This window comes from Centroberyx gerrardi, chromosome 11 (assembly GCF_048128805.1).
Source record: "Centroberyx gerrardi isolate f3 chromosome 11, fCenGer3.hap1.cur.20231027, whole genome shotgun sequence".
NCBI classification, from domain to species: Eukaryota; Metazoa; Chordata; class Actinopteri; order Beryciformes; family Berycidae; genus Centroberyx; species Centroberyx gerrardi.
In genome coordinates, this window is record NC_136007.1 from 24,527,482 (window position 1) to 24,543,771 (window position 16,290).

General features: G+C 42.3%; 1 protein-coding gene across 2 annotated transcripts in view; it reads left to right on the forward strand.

The window, feature by feature from the left end:
• The first annotated feature begins 12,444 nt into the window (after positions 1-12,444).
• nrip1b (nuclear receptor interacting protein 1b) overlaps positions 12,445-16,290 on the forward strand; it is a 36,610-nt gene continuing 32,764 nt past the window's right edge. For both annotated transcript variants that reach the window (XM_071898385.2, XM_071898386.2), the window contains exon 1: positions 12,445-12,660. The gene's annotated coding sequence lies outside the window, so the exon portion shown is untranslated. The remainder of the gene's footprint in view (positions 12,661-16,290) is intronic.

A 16,290-nucleotide genomic window follows, 5' to 3' on the forward strand; every position in this document is an offset into this window, starting at 1 on the left:
CCTTTACGTTTGAAGAAATCTACGGGGGGAAAAAAAACAGCTCCACTGTTTTTTCTAGTAAAGATTATTTACTGTTCAACAACTGTCTCGTGCGCTGAGTTTTAGTAGCACACACCTATGCGACGCTGTGTCATTTTTGCTTTATGCGTTTCAAAGTGATGGATGCCTCCTGTTTGTGATAGTCCACACAGGGCTATTCCTGTGGGCAGGAGGCAGACCCATCACAGCTAAAGGTCAGGGTTAGAAAAAGAAACCTCTGCTGCTGCGTCATTGCAGGCCTGGGATGAGAGGGCGGGGGTCGCTAATTTATTCTGAGATAAAGTCATTGGTGTCAATTCCCAATTACTGGAAATCTGTCTTAACACGCTAGCGCCTCTACAAGTATCTGGCATTCGCACTGCAAAAAATACCCATCTTAACAAATCATTTAGTCTGATATAGAGTCTTAAAATTGAAAACAATCGGCCAATGGGTGAATTAATTTCCCTCATTTCCAATGCAAATCAACTTGTTTTGAGAATTTTCTTGATACTGGTAGGATCGACCTGCCTCATTTCAAGATATTGTCACTCACTTCAAGAAAATCCTTGAGACAAGTGAAACTCTACTGGAAACAGGTGAAATGATCTCATGCCATTAATATATTTTTTTATTTGTTTTAAAGAAAAGATAGATTTTAAAGCTCAGTGCTAGACTAAATGGATATTTTTTGCAGTGTGAAAGCAACAGCATTCTGTTCTCAATGAAGGTCGGTCACACAGAGGGGGTGACAGCGGTGGAAATTGTGCCAACTTATCCTACTCAAGCAGAAGTACTGTTATTGGCAGAATTTTACTTAAGTAGAAGCACATTTACCAAGCCATGTCAAGTTTATTTGTATAGCCCTTAATCACAGTTACAATTTCGGGGCATCACAATGTTAACATTATGAAACAATAATTGAAAATGACACACGTAAACCACTCCCCTCAACCTTAGACCTTCAATAAGAACAAGAAAAAACTTATTAGGGAAACAAATTGAAGAAACCTTGGGCAGGGCCTCACAGAGAAGGATCCCCCTTCCAAGACAGACAGTCAGACAGTGTGCAATGGGTGCTGAGAGTGGGCAAGCAAATACTAAATGTTGATAACAAAATGGATCATAAACAAAATACATAAAGTAAGTACAGTAAGAACGCTCGGGTGAACGTCTGGATCTAGCATCGAGGCAACAACTACAGCCGGAGGCGAGAGAGGAGGGGACCACAACCTGAAATGAAAAGAGAGAACAGGACACACAAACTAGATTCCCATCGGCCGAAACCTGAACTGGTGCTAACTAACTAACCTTACTCTATGAAGAGACTGAGTCACTCAGTAATTGTGCAAAGCTACGGTTGGCCAAATGATAGTGAAAATAAATAGGTTTTAAGCCTGGATTTAAAGACATCAATAGGATTTGCCTCTCTAATCGCAGCAGGAAGGCTGTTCCAAAGAAAGGGATAGTAGAAAAAGCTCTGCTACCTGCAGTTTTCTTTTTGACTGCTGGGATAGAGAGGTATGGGAGTGCATGTGGCAGTACATTTGGTGGAATGAGATCTGCTAAATAGGATGGTGCTAGTCCATGTAATATTTTATATGTTAGCAGAAACAACTTGAAGTCACATATGGCATGAATTGGGAGTCAGAGTAGGGAGGACAGGATTATGTAGTGAAACCTTCTTGTCTTGCTCAACATTCTGGCAGCAGCATTTTGTACGAGCTGAAGATTTTTAATGCTAGCATTAGGTAAACCAGAAAACAGGTCATACTCAATCAATCAGGAGTAATCAAGTCTAGACAATACAAATGTGTGTTTTGAGGTTTAAGCAACTGTCGTTGTTAATATAGGTTGAATTTTAGCAATATTGTGAAAATGGTAAAACACAGTCTTAGTAATGTCTTTGATGTGTGACTTGAATGAGAGAATAGAATGGAATGTAACGCCATGATTTTTGATAGTAGGAATCTGGGAGATTATGCTGCAAAATTTAGAGTAATGTTTGCAAACAGATGCCCATGTCTAGCTGGTCCAATAACCAACATCTCTGTTTTGATGGCATTGAGGAGCAGGAAGTTTAGGGACATCCAGCGTTTGACTTTGGATAAGCATGCCATTAAAGTTTAGGAATTAGCAGCAGTCATTCAGTTTAACGAGTATAGAGTTGAGTGTTGTCAGCATATAGCAATGAAAATGAATGCCAAATTTATGAATGATTTCACCGAGAGGTAGCATGTAGACAGAGACTAACAGCGGGCCCAGAACAGAGCCTTGTGGCACACCAAAGTCCACATTACAATAGTCTGAGGTCATATTGTTGTGGAAGACACAATGCATTCTTTCTAATAGATCGGAGCATCGATCTTCAAATACCAATATAGTTTTCAAGAAGATCTAGTATGTTATGGCCGACCATATCAAAAGTTGCACTTAGTAAATAGCACTGAGTTTGAATCTGAATCAGTAGAAAGCAGGAGATCAATGAAAAGATCTAAAACACAATTGATATGGTTCAAATAAATTGTTATTTCACAGTTAATCAGTAAGTTGGCTGGCTACAATCCTTATGAGCATTTTGGGAAAAAATACAAAATAAACACATTGTTATTATTGATTCAATTTCCCATGTAATGGAAAAAGGACAACAGAGTTCAATACACTATGTACTATTGCCTATGTTGTTATAGACAATGTTTGCACTGATTACTGCATTGATGTTTTGCTACTAGCTAGCTAGCTAGCTAGCAAGGCTAGCGAATGAGCTAGACAACAACCAGGCTAACACACACCAAAAATACTGTAACTGGATGGATGTTAACTAAGCTACTATCATGGATTCATTTCACCATTTAATGTTACAGTTAGTTAACTTATGCAGATGCTGTTTTACAATTTGTGATGTGTGCTTGGAATTATAAAGTTCTATCTGGGTAGAGTGCACTTCTGAGATATTGAGAATCAAGGATTTTACATACCATCTGGCAAAACTGTTTCTATCTTTTTAAATATCAAAACATCAAATCAAAATGACTGACTTCAAAAACAAAGGAGTACACAAAAAAGCTACTCAATCACAGTAACGAGAGTAAATATAATATGTTTCTTCCATCCTTTGGATAGCGGTGACATTCCAGTTCACCCTTCAGTCTGTACTGTACAGCAGATGTTACCACACGGCACAGATGAGCTGAAGTAATACCTCCAGTAAATGTATTGTCTAATATTATATATATTATATAATTATCATATTGTACACTGTGACTGTATGCAGGTTATTTATGTTTAACAGTAGGCTATACCCCATTAGTTGTGCTAATATTCCATCATGATCTGGAGATTAACCTCTCACTGACTTGTTCACCCTGGTTAACCCCTGATGCTCTGGTAAATCCTCTCCTAGTGGAAAACGCAGCTCATACAGTGGTGGGTGGGTGTGAGCTCTGCCTCTACTGACCATTCAGAGGACTGCCTTTCAGTTTCAGAACACCTACAGCCGTAGATTAATAAAGATGTAAAGATGGCAGTGCTGCCCAGATGGAGCCGGGGTTAAGTCACAGGACAGCAGCTGCATTGGTGCAACCTCAACTAAGAAGATCCCTAGTTGGTTCTTGCTACATATGCGGTAGGCTATTAGCAACAGACATACACTCACTGCAAAAAATATCCATTTTAACAAGCTATTTAATCTAGTATTGAGTCTTGAAGTCTTATTCTTCTTATATCAAGTGAGCAAATGTGCCAGTAGGGGGGAGATAATTTCACTTTCCAGTGCAAATCAATTTGCTTCATGAATTTTCTTGAATCAAATGTAATTGTCTATGAGTGGAATGATCGGCTTTATGCTGCCTTGTTTCAAGATATTGATGCTTGTTTCTCATACCACCATTTGTATTAAGAAAAATAAGATTTTAAGACTGAACATGAGAGCAAATAACTTAAAATTGACAGTTTTTACACACACACAAACAAGTTCAGACGTAGTGAAAATAATGTGCACACATACATACACACACACACACACACACACACACGCACACACACACACATTAACAACCTTGGAATAGGCCTACAACTTATGGCAGACTAAAGTGCAATAGAAACACAATGGTGATTTTGCAAGACCTCCTATTTCCCATAAATACAAGTCTGTCCATTTTAAACCTAAACCTCCAAGGAGTTGACACATTAACGTGCATATGTGCACACACACACATACCCACACACACACACAAAGACCTACTAAACAACACACCAAGCCGTGCTCCTTGCTGTAATTAGACATTGCATAACTGACATCTGGAACTTGCTGACACACTTGCAATTTTCAGTGAATGCAGCAACTCTTGAGGCATCCTATACATCAAGGGAGGGGGGTTGCCTGCGCTCACCTGGCAACCCGCTTCGGCTACGCTCTTTAGCGTCAAACATTTCACAGCTCAAAGAGTTTGCGGGGGAAGTGTTTAATATGGCTGGTAGTATCTGCTGCCGCCTTTGCGTCTTGCTCGTCTGTCTTTGAGGCGCACCGGCGGATCAGACACATCAGTGCCATCACGGCTTGTCATGAGGAACAATCGTGTCTTGAAATAACACAAACAGCCGTGTTCAAAGAGCAGACATGAAAAGATGACATGCATATCAAGAGTTCTGAATGCATTTGTGTGTGTGTGTGTGTGTGTGTGTGTGAGAGAGAGAGAGAGCGTGCAGCACATTAAGACAGACAGTTTTGCAAGGATAGAGAATAGAAGAGCGGAAGAATAAGTTTTACATGAGGGAGGAGAAAAAGAGGGATTTAGTGCGAAGGCAACTACTGTAGAGAAGGAAGCCAGAGAGAGAGAGAGAGAGAGAAATAGGGGAGGAAACAGAGTGAGACAGGCAGAGAGAGAGAGAGAGAGAGAAGAGGAGGAGGGGGAGGGGGAGGGAAGGGATGAGAAGGATAGACTTTAACTGTCTGAAGGACAAAGCTACTGACCCGCGGATCATTCAGAGGATTGCCTTTCAGTTTCAGAGCAAGGTCAGGCTGCTTATTTTACCTCAGTGTTTTCACTAATCTGTTTTTTGTGTGACACAAACAAACACTCGGGCCGTGTACACATACACACAGACGGCACGGACGCACACACACGTTCTCACGTGCACGCACACGCGCACACACACACACACGCACACACACAAGCAGACACTGAAACTAAGCCTGCCCATACCGCCTTGAAATAATAACAGCCTATGTAGGCTTTGCTATCAATAAACATTAGATGTGCAGGCTTTGTGCCTACATGGGTATCACGCTACATGGCACCTGTCATGAATTTCAATTGCTGTAACGCGCCATCACAGACTACACATGTCCACGCTGCATTCTAATGTCTGTAATATATTTCCCCCGCCGGCGATTTGGCCTTCAAATGAATCCGACACTGTGAACTCGGCTCGCATTATAGTCTATTGCAAGGCATCTTAGCATAACGGTGTAACGAGCTAAAAATCGGCCCGCGTCTTATATTGACAGGCCTTAAAGGAGCTGACAGTGGTTGTTGGCTGGCAGCTCATTAGTAGCCGCACTACATTTATGTCAACACGTTTACTGACAATCAGCGGGGGGATGCTGGGAAGCCGTGGCAGTCCCGTGGGACCCGCCAGCATCTGTGGAGGAGATGAGGAGACGGCACCAGTGGGCGTTGAGCTCCTGGTGGAGTGCTCTGTAAAGACACGGCAACACTGAGGAGCGATCACTGGAAGTCGCTTAGTGCCCTACTGTGGGTTTGGGGGGGTGGGTGAGTGGTGGGTGGGGTTGCCATGAAGCAGCGGGCCAAAATACTGTCTGAGAACAGAGTAATCTACAGTGTGTGTGTGTGAGTGTGTGTGTGTGTATACACAGTGGGTTAAAGTGCCCCAGTGTGTTCCATGCTGATCTGATAATGAGTGAGCAGGGTCAATAGGATGTTAACGGCCCCGTGGGAACGGCTGGTGGTGGATGGGTGGAGGAAGGACGAGGGCCCAGGGACACTGAGCTGTGTTTTCACTGCGTCCTCGCTCTGTGTGTGTGTGTGTGTGTGTGTGTGTGTGTGAGAGAGAGTGCAGCAGGGACGGTAAGGTGCCTCTGTCCCTGATATTTGACTCTTTCGCTCAGCCCCCACTGTGTCCTCCCAATAGAGCCTCAGTCAAACAAAGCAGCACGTCGAGTGTAAAACCAACAACAACACAGCGGCTTTGAACAGCAGGATTAGTCTCTGCTATACGGCTGAATTTGTCAGTACACACGTACACACACATGAAAAATAGATACACACAGTATATGTCTACTGTCATATCCAAAACCAACTCGGCCTCTCCAGGGCGTTGGCTCATTTTTACACTTTTACCTCTATTGGTTTCACTCCCAGCCGAACGTCATCTGTAGGTGTTTTACAAAAATGTGGCAGCGTATGCATTAACAGCATATCTACGCCTCATTATACTTGCAAATGGCCCATAGTGAGTGAGTGAGCGGGTTGGAGGAGTCATAAACCACAAGGTGAAAGAGTAATTGGATCACCCAAACATAAGTAATAAAACCTCACACAAGACGACAGCATGTCAGTTGTATGTCAGTGGGGGAAAACTCCTCTGACGTGTGTAAGCTGATAGACCAGCATTGATAGCTGAATAGGGCGGACAGCTACGTGACTGTGTGGGAAGACATGACTTATTCACCCCTGGGCCACCCTGATCAGCTCAGAAAACACACACACAAACACAGCGAAAATATAGGTGTCGTGATTTTTTTTTTTGCTTGTGTCGCGCTTTGAGCCAACGAGTCAATATCGAACCTGAGATGGACGGAAAAAGGCGTGTGATAAATAGATGAAAGAGGAAGAGCTATGATAGCATAGGTGTTGAAATCACGAGACAAGGGCTCCCAAAGGACAGAGAGCAAGAGAGTAGGGAGCAACAGAAAGGGGGGGGGGGGGGTAGAGAGAGAGAGAGAGAGAGAGAGAGAGCGAGAGAGAGAGAAGAGAGGGGGGAGAGCACTAAAAAAACATTGCGTGTTGTGTTGGCAGGCGCTCCAGTCAAATCCCCTGGCAGTTCAGAGATGTTTTTTTTTTTTTTCGTTCCGCGAGGCCCCGCCTTTGCCATCTGATATTCAAATGCAGAGGAAACTGGAGGAGCGCTCCTCCCAGACCACCCGCAGAATCGTCAGGGATTAGTCAAAGAGCACCAACTAGGTCAACAAGATGCAGGGCCGGCGCATGTACAGGGGGACGGGAAGCGACTCACTCACCCACACAGAAGCCCGTCTCGTCCTGCCTCGGTTTCTATTCACACACATGAACTCTCTCTCTCTCTCTCTCTCTCACACACACACACACACACTCACAGACATGGTTACGCAGTGACCTGTTTTTCCATACTTTGACAGTTATCCAAAAACAACTCCAAAATTCCTCTTGATTTTTTTTTTCTCTCCCCTTTTCAGAGCAAGTGGGTATGGGTTAAGCATTAGATATGAGGACAGGCGTAGGGAGATGTAAACATTCCCACTGCTGTCAGCAGCCTAACAATTGATTCACTGGCAGAGCATTCGCTTTGCCGGGTAAAAGGCAAAATGTTGATGAAATGAACCGTTTCCATAAGTGAATATGTCTTATTTGGAACAACCTAGTTCGGTTAATCTACTTGTAAAGTTGTTTCCCCCCCCCCCTCAAAACTTCACTGGCTGTGTCTGCCTGGGTAATGCAGGAATATGGAATAACATCTCTGTGGTCTCGCAGTCACACCTTAAAGAAGTAAAGCAGCTTCATGCAGGATGGCCTTGGAGATTTTTTTTTTTTTTTTTTTGAAACCAGAGGTGTTTATGAAGCCTTTTCTTCTCCATGCCAGCACCAGAGGGAAGAAAGCGTTCAATGGGAAAGCAGACACCATCTCCATTGTAAGCCCAACATCATGATATCCCCTCGCCGAGCGCCGAGCCGAGCGTGGATCCTTTCAGTCAGATCATTAACTCTCCGGAGAAACACAACACGGCGAAACAACAGAGCGCTGCTGCACTAAATAACACTGACATACCTGGACACCGACCGCCGTATCAACTGTCTGAACCCGGACACGTCGGAAAGGACATTTCTAAACATCACATGATAACCTCGTATATACCGTTGTTCTCCGAGGGCGTGCTGACGTACTTCTCCTGGCACTGCGCATTGAAATGTTATACACTCCACACAGAAATAAATGAGTCTGATGGGAAAATAAGAATTTGGAGAGATGGGGTCATGTCAGGACTTTGGTGCACCTTTGTCGGATACACTGGAATTATCTCTCTTGCCCATCACGGATACAATTTCATCTTTCCGAAACGCTTCAAGGACAAAAGCGGAATATTTATCGGGACGATCGAGATGACTGTGTAGCGTGTCGTGTCTGTTTATTTTGAACCCGGGTCAAAACGTTATTTTCTCTGCCCTCCATTTGTTGCACCAATAAAAGCCAGTTTCACTTGTTAATGACTAATCCACTCATCACAAGGCCAATGTTGAGTCTGTACAAAGGATGTCACTTGTTTGGAGTTGTAAGATGTTCGGCAAGCTCGGGCGCTGACCTTGTCAAACGCGCTCAAATCTCTTTTTTTTTTTGTCGAATTAAATATGCGGCCTTGGCAATTTAGCAAAAAAGTTGAAGAATCCGAATGGGCTTTGTCTCGTCGTGCGCAGGTTCCACAAACCTGCTGTGTCATCCGGTCTCAGCCAAACCTTCCGCTGCAGCTGCATACGTGGGGAATGTCACAACCGTCCCATACTGACTCCAGTTCAAAGGTTACAGTATGGTGTGACTTCCAGCGGTCCCTCCCATCGCAGCTCGCACCTGCCTCCTCCTCCACCTCCTCCTCCTCCTCCTCCGTTCCCCTCACTCCAAACCTTGGGAGACACCGCGGCTGAAATTGAGGAGGGGGGGTGGGGTGGAGGTCAAAGGTGCGGAGGGTTAATGTCTGCTGACACTCCGGCTCCCTCCCTCTGAGACAATCGGGCGTCTGAATCTAAACTCTCCTCTGTCTGCACTGCCGGGCCAAGACACGGGCACTCGCACCGCTGACCTTTGCCCTCGCATTCATATGTTTTCCATGTATTTTTTTTTTTTTTACCTTGGAATATTCAGTGTATAAAAAAAGCTATTTTAGAGGGGGGGGTGGGGGGCCGGGGTCAGATTACTTAATTCCTGGATGAAGGGAAAAATCAAATCTCACCGCATATCTCAGCCAAAGATTTGAATGATAATCTGCCCCAGTAACCGTGCAGTGAACTCATGCTGACATGAAAGGTGAATCACAGTTGAATAAGCTATATTCTAGTATTATATACGGATGAAATGTTCTGTGGCTTGGCTTGGAAAAATCTGTGCTTGTTAACTAAGCTATTTGTCTTTTTGGTTTTCCAATGGTTAGTTTACACTTATATTTCTCTTTGGATTACACTTATATTTCTCTAATGGTTGGTTTATACTTACACTTCTCTTATGGTTTAACTAGTTGACAAGTCTGCAGTTATTTAAATAGAGAATCAAAATTCTAAATGAGGATACTACTCATTTATTTTCTTTTTAGGTTTTGTATTATAACTTTTTCATGCTTCTTTGTGTGTTGTTTTCATGGTCAGAAAACACCAGCTATTTTACTTTTTTTTGTGTGTGTGTGTGGGGGGGGGGGGGTTGCTGATAGTTTGATAACATCACGTTATAAAATCCCAATCTACCACTATTTTATACGTTTAATAAGACACTGTGTTAACAAGATAATAAAAAGTCAGTCTTGTAAAACATCAAAGTCCATTCACTAATGACTTTTAAACGCTTGTTAACCTGCCCTTTTAAATGCGCCACACTTTCTCGTGTTTCTTCATGTCTTTTGTGGTCGGCCACAGTTCTATCAAGTCTCACATTGTTACTAGCCTCCTGACATCTGGGCTCAACTTTCTTTTCCTCTGTTCCAGACAGAATTTAGAAAACCGCATACATAAATAAAACTGTGACATACATTTTTCAAAATTACTTCGTGTGTCGGCCCACAGACAGCAGCCACAAGCTGTCCTTTCTTCAGGTCAAAGGACAAAGTTCCCTGAACCACATTTCTGTGAAAGGCTTTGGGGCCAAAGTTCAGGGAGTTCTGGTGGGGGGAAGGAATGAAAGGGAGGATATTGTATCTCCATTTATGTGGCATTTGAGGTCAGAGTTCAAAGATGAAAGGTCACTCCAGTTCAGAGGTTACAAGGTGAGATACCATTCAGTTTGCCAGTGTGTCTTGAGGCCGACGTTAGGCCAAAGCACAACAAAAGAGTGATGTTCTGCACAGCATTTGTGGCGCAATCAGATGACAACAACAATAAAGGAAGTAAAGACAACTTTTTATGAATACCACTTTGCTGAGGACTTTGATCAGACTCGTATTTTAACTGCTGTTACACTAAAAATGCAAATTGAAGGTTAACATCTATTGCGAGCGACGGCCTTGTAAAAAACTATCCAATTTACCTGACTGACGTGTTGAGTGCCGGCTCTGTTTATACTACTGGCAATGAACTGAATTACTGTTTAAACACCACAGTGGGGTTACGGCAGGTTAGAAGGCACAGTATCCACTGGCTGCATACAAGTGGCCAATAACACAGCGTGATGTGATAGTGGAGCAGCGGGAGGAGGAGGAGGAGCCACCACCCCCACACCACCCCCTCCTCCCCTCCTCCCCCTTTCCACCCTGGATTTGAAAAGGAAAACAGAGAGAGAGAGAGAGAGAGGGATGGGCAGAAGTAGGTTATGTTGTTGTGTTCTTATTCATGAGAACACTGATGTTCCCCAGGTCCTTAGAGACATTTTGTTCAAGGCCATGTTGAGATGGCCGACCGCAGGCCAGTGGACTTGATACCGCAGATTATCACAAGATGTCAGGAAAGAAAGAAAAGTCATATGGAAGCGTTTTGTTACATAATCAGCTTATATTTACACTGCTGTTGCTCTGTGGTGAAGCTGGGCATACTAGCACAGGCCTAGACTAATGGTTCATGAATGAAGAATTAAAAAATAAACATGAAATGATATTTTATGTCATTTTTAGAAGTTGACTGCATGAGCACATTTGCTGTTTTTGAACAACACCCCTGCTTCACACTTCAGTCACACACATTCACACCTGGGAGCTGCCTCAGTGCCTTGTTCAAGGGCACCTCAACGGTTCAATTTCCCTGCTTGCTCACTGTTGTGCCGAGGCAGGTTGCACATCTCCAGTATTGTTGCAGATTATTTTTTAAAATTCTATATTTTGGACCAAATCCGGTGTAATGACTTGTTTAGAGAGGCTGACTAATGGCTTGGTTGGGCCACTTCTCGTTTAATCCTTAGTTGAATCAACCCACTTTTATGTTATGAGAAGGAGATAGATTACTGCGTAGCTTCCATTAAATTAGTTGACCTGGCTTGGACTGTCCATTGATTGGCCTTAGACTGTTCATTATAAAATAAACACATGGAGGCCACAAATGTGATAGCTGTGGTGAGCTACATGACCAGTGATGTAGAATAAAAGGTAGGTATACTGTGACCTCCATTCAGTGATCACCATAAGGCAAACAACCACAACCAAGAGTAAAATAAATTCTATTTTCAGAAAGGAATTAATTTATGCTTTTCTTTCCTTTTTATTTTTTCCTATCCTTACATAACTTACATCAGTTCAATACCACTTACTGTGATTTCACACCATAAATTTTGATGTCAGCCCAAAAAAGGTGAGCAAACTCTATTCCACATGTAAAAATGTGGGTAAACTGAGTTTAGTGGTTTACATTCACTATATCCCTGTATATGACACTCAATTTCATGTTACAAGAACTATTATGGTTTAGTGGAACTTAAAAAAGTAAAAGTACTCCCAAGTTATCTGTGCTTACAGTTACTCTTTAGATTGACAACCTTGTCTCGAAATTTGCTGGTCTTGATTGTGAAGTTATTTTTTGTTTTAGAAAACAAAAACAAAAAAAATCAAATTAAGTTAGATACTACTACTGCTGCTACTACTGCTACTACTACTACTACTAGGTCTACTGCTGCCAATACTGCTAATAATAATATAAAACAATAAAAATGACAATAATTGAAAATCCCAAAAATGTATTTACAAAAATTCAAAGTAACAAAAATAATAATATATAATTTAAGAATAATTAATACATAAAATATATGAATCAATACAAATATAAAAAATACTAATATATGTGCATTGTTATTGTTATTATAATTTTTTTTTATTAGGCTATTATTATTCCACATACAGTCCATGGCACAGGAGCAGTAGCAGTGTGCAGCTTGTTCCTTTAAGGGTGGTGTCAGCCAGCAGAGGAGGAGGAGTGTAGCTCTCTGCTGACTTCTCCACAGCGAGGGGACTCCGAGAATAAACAATTCCCACAGACTGCACGCTACACACCACGGCTCGGTCACAGTCGCACAAAAACCCGAGGCATTTTGGAACTAAATTTTTAATTTTACAGGCAATCTCACCGTTTTTTTTTTATTTCCTGCCAAAACTGTCAAGACTGATGCGACCTTTTTCATTGGATTTGCCTCCTCCTGTCGAATAATAACGATGCGCCTCTCCGGCTGACTGTGGGGTGGACAACGCAGGTAGGGGATCTACGTGCTAGAGATAAATGCACTGTAATATCAGCAAAATTATAACCACCGGGGGTAAAAAAAATGACACGGGTGCCTTTATGGGATGGGGTGTCGAGGATTATACCAGATTATTTCGTGTTTTTTCGAAGATAGGAAGGGCTGTTTGTGTGTCGAAAGGCGAGCAGAGGCGCATATGGATATAGCGCTGAAAACGCTGCATAAAGAAGAAGTGGGGAATAAATCAGCCTGTGTGCCGTGCCATAGCCTTCTGTGTTAGCATACAAAGTCATTTAGTAATAAAACCCGCTGTCTTCATTTCCCTGGCTACCGTGTGGCCAGCAAATTAGGCCCAGACTATGACTATGTTTTTGCATAATTCGGTAAAATGAATGTAAATGATAGTTATTTTATCCAAACACATAGATCGAGCACGACCAGAACCTTCTCTTAGATTAAATGTAACCAGCCTGCTAATTTTCTAACTGTATTTTTAGGCTACTGTGCTGTCATACCTCTCTGACACTATGGAAACTGAATCGATAATGTCAGACCACGGGTTATGGCTATTTAACAACATGATTCCCCCTCTTTACATTACACACTGTAGGCCTGTCCATGTCCGAAGAGTTGTAATGTGGTAGCTTCAGTTAATGTAGTTCATCACATCGGTTCAATACAGTAGACAGCCTTCTTAATTTCCTATAAAGTAGCCCAGAGTAGTTTTAGCACCACCAATGGGAAACACTTCACAGTTGCACTGCTCTGTAAATCACTAGGCTAGTGCTGGTCCTTAAAAAGTCTTGAAATGCTTTAATTTGAATGTATCGAAATTCAAGGCCTTGAATGCGGTTAAATGTTGAGTTCGAGTCGTAAATAGGGATTCAGAGGTCGTAAAAATATAGCTTTGTCCTCAGTGCATTAGCTACTTTTATGAGACATTTCCCCGGTTGCCCAGACGCATACTTCACTGTGTTGTTTTACTCTTCAGGCTAATTTTTGGGGTGAAATAAGTCTTAAATTTGCCTTGCAGAAACCTGTAGGCCCCCTGTAGTGCCGTGTTGAGCTGGGTTGGTTTACAATGCAGCCTCATTCAGGATTCAGTGATAATAGCGCTAACCCCCTGACCATGTACAGTAAATACAATACAGGTCGTTAAAAATGTTGCAAAGCACTGTCACTCTGTCTGTTGCTACAATAGCTGTAAGAATCATCATCAAAGCAAAGTCTGGCCTTTTAATGAATTATCATCAGCCATGCTCTGGATTCAATGGTTTGTTAATGATCCTCATTCATGGACATTTTGTTTTGCCTTGTTCCCTACTTCATGTCCCAAAACTTCAAATAGTCTAATGCCATCAGCCTATTTTACAGTGGCTGAACTCTTTAGTTTGGGAGGGATGTTGGTTCAGTTTGCAGACCAAAATGCAGTCGGTTGAAGTTGATCTCTCGCAACCTGTCACATCATTTTGCCATCCTCTGAGATCTGTTTTGATAATTCAGAGTTCAAAGACTCGGAAGCTTTTCAGTGACTGCCAGAGAGGCTTTCTGAATGGCCATTGCGTAGGTGTCCAGTTATTCTGAGATGTCCTATTGCTTCATGCAACCATGGATCAGTGCAGAGGCAAAAGGTCAGGGGCTGAAGTTTGTTACAGGGTTTGCACTGTTAGTTCAGGTGCACATAGTCCAGGTCACAAAATTTCCTGGCAACAACAAAACCTGTTTGGCTTTTGTCATGTGGAAAAAAAAGGTGTGTTCAGTTCATGCACTACGTTTCACAGAACCTTAGTGGATTAGACATAGCAGACTGAAGTGATGTGGAGAAAAGTCAAACTTCTGTAAAGTCTGGTTCTAAATACCGTCTGTGTCTGGGGGTCTGCCTTTTAGCCTTTCTTTTGTTGAGCGTTTAAGCTGCTTAATTATTTGACCTGAACTTACACAAGATGTTCAAGGTAGTTCAGCTTGTCCTCTGTTGCCATAGATAACTAAAACCTCCACATTTATAGCCCAACTTTGAAGTTGCACTTGAAAAGTACTTTTGTATGAGTGGTCTGGCCAGCCTACTGTAACTCAATGGAACCTGTGTATTGGATGTAGCTTCATTTGACTGAGCCATCTGCTATTGTCCAGGGAGCTGCTGTTGAGTGATGTGCAGTAGCCTGCAACAGAACCAGAGGACATTCAAATGGCCAAATGCAAATGATGTCGGGTCTGCTGAACAGTCACAAGACTGGACTCTGCACTCTGTCTACTCTCTTATCCACTGGCTGCATTTCATGACAGCAAATCTTATCTGCCCTCAAAACACCACTGCTGCTGTGCGAAAGTGGCATGCTTTCAGGTGTGTGTGTGTGTGTGTGTGTGCGTGTGTGTGTGTGTGTGTGTTTGTGCACATGCAGGTGTGTTTCTGTGCTTCTTGTGTTAAATAGTTAATGTATTTGGCTACAGTATAGAAGACATCATCAAAGTCATCAACCCTATTAAACAAATCTTGACATTGCATGAGTAATTTGAGAATCACACAGCTCGTTGCGGCCCACAGTGGTTCCTTTCTCCTTTTGGTATTTTGATGTAATTGTGTATTTTTATACAGGATGATGCTGTAGATGTAGGAGTACTTGCCCTTGCACTTATCTCTGCTAACAGCCTCCCTGCCCCCTCCTACTACCATTGTGCCAACTATCAAACCCCACTGTTTGAATATCTGTCAGAATAGCAAAAGAGATGGAGGACAGACAAAACTGAGGGTGGCATCACTCTTTTTATGACTGCTGAGATACTCAGCAAAAAAACAAACTAATGTGCAATCTACCAAAACAGGTGTCATGCATTTACTGCAGAGTTTTTGATTTATTATAGACCTGGGAGCTGCCCAGCACTTGTGTTGTTGGCCACTGAACATTGTTCAAGGGCACTTTGACAGTAGATGTTGAGGAATAGAGGAGCATTTCTCATCTAGTTTCATGCCCATACTTCCTGAGCCAGTCTGAGGACTCAAACCAGGGACCCTCTGGTCACAAGCTTGCTTCTCCAATCATTTGGGACCCATACTATTTTTGTGGAGCATACACTAAGCCAAAGCATTATTATACATTCTCTTCTTTGCTTGTTTATTCAGTGGACACTCACTGCTGCTAATAATACTCACTACTGATAATATTATTTGGCAGAAAATTACACCGCAACATGAAAACTAGGCACCGTAAAATTCAAACAACTAGACTGAAATGATTTATTTTTGTTGTTGTGAAACTGACAAGATAAAAATTCACTAAGAGCCTAGCTGACATTCTGTTTGATGAAGCTGTTTGAAATGATCAATTTTCAGTGTCTTTTACTATTAGGCAGATTTAAGCACAGCTTAGTATCCTGACTTTTCTCTCTGCCTGCTCCACACCTCTCGTCCCTCACTGGATTTCACACTTGCAAGGAACACGCAAAGATTATAGTATTATACAAGCAAGTGTTTATATCAAGACGGGTCCAGATTGCATGAAACGGGGAAATAAAATGTCTCAAATGGATGTAATGAAGACTAGACTAAAATGTCAAGTTTTGAAGGATTAAGAAGTCTAAACATAGACTAGTTGATGATGTGACTGAAATATAACTGATAACTGAAGCCAACGAAATGGAAGTCAA